This window comes from Mobula birostris, chromosome 13 (assembly GCF_030028105.1).
Source record: "Mobula birostris isolate sMobBir1 chromosome 13, sMobBir1.hap1, whole genome shotgun sequence".
Lineage (NCBI taxonomy): Eukaryota > Metazoa > Chordata > Chondrichthyes > Myliobatiformes > Myliobatidae > Mobula > Mobula birostris.
The window spans coordinates 65,466,092-65,466,939 of NC_092382.1; the positions used below are offsets into that span (position 1 = coordinate 65,466,092).

The window sequence follows — 848 nt, forward strand, 5'->3', positions numbered from 1 at the left end:
ATCACGCTTGCACTAACATCAGACGCTAGAGAGGGCGGGTGGAACAGTTCGACAGGACTATCAGCTGAGAAGAGGAGTATTCATACAAACCAGGGCCGCCTCTCTCATTTGGTTGGTGCAATATCAGCTATTTTACGTGATCAGCTGTATTGCGAGAGAGATTTCGCGACAAGAGAGAAAAATACAACTTATGTCAAAGATTGAGAGAAATTACACCAAATCTACTTCAAACGTTGGAGAGAAGTAGGATAAATCGGTGTCCTGTAGACAATCGGTCCAACTTAATAGAGGGAAGACTAGCAGAATCCAAAAGGGTCCGGACAGTTGTGGATATCGCTTCTCGGCCTTTTGGCTAAGATCAAGTTTAGTATATAAAAAAAAATCCGTTCTTATCAGTTTAATATCTGATACGTCCCTTATCTGGGGACCATATATTAAATTGATTTTTGGGACAGGGAGATGGACTAGGGGCTTGCTCCGTCCACTCCGCGCATCGACCCGGTATTGCAGTGCCTCTGGGAACGGTGCACCTCCCTTTCGGGGAGACTAACAACAAATTAAAAAAAATAGAATTCTGTTATTCGCAGGCAGGCTATGGGGTTATATTTCTTCTTTCTGCCTCGTACTTCTTGCAGGCTATGTTTGTTTTTAAATGAGGACACACGTAGGCTTGAGTGGGTAAAGCAGTTTATTTACAGAATATTTAGGAGCCTCTTGGACCACCACATGGAAAAAAGAACTACAAGCGAGGAAACGGATTCTTCATGTCTCAAAGGCAACAGAAACAACACGCACACAATTTACAGCAGTCGTGGATAAAGTCGGATCGGCAGAGACACACGCAGAGA

The 848-nt window shown here is 43.8% G+C and overlaps 1 pseudogene; it reads left to right on the forward strand.

Moving 5' to 3' along the window:
- The first annotated feature begins 332 nt into the window (after window positions 1-332).
- LOC140208843 (U2 spliceosomal RNA) lies at window positions 333-535 on the forward strand (annotated as a pseudogene).
- Window positions 536-848: the final 313 nt, after the last annotated feature.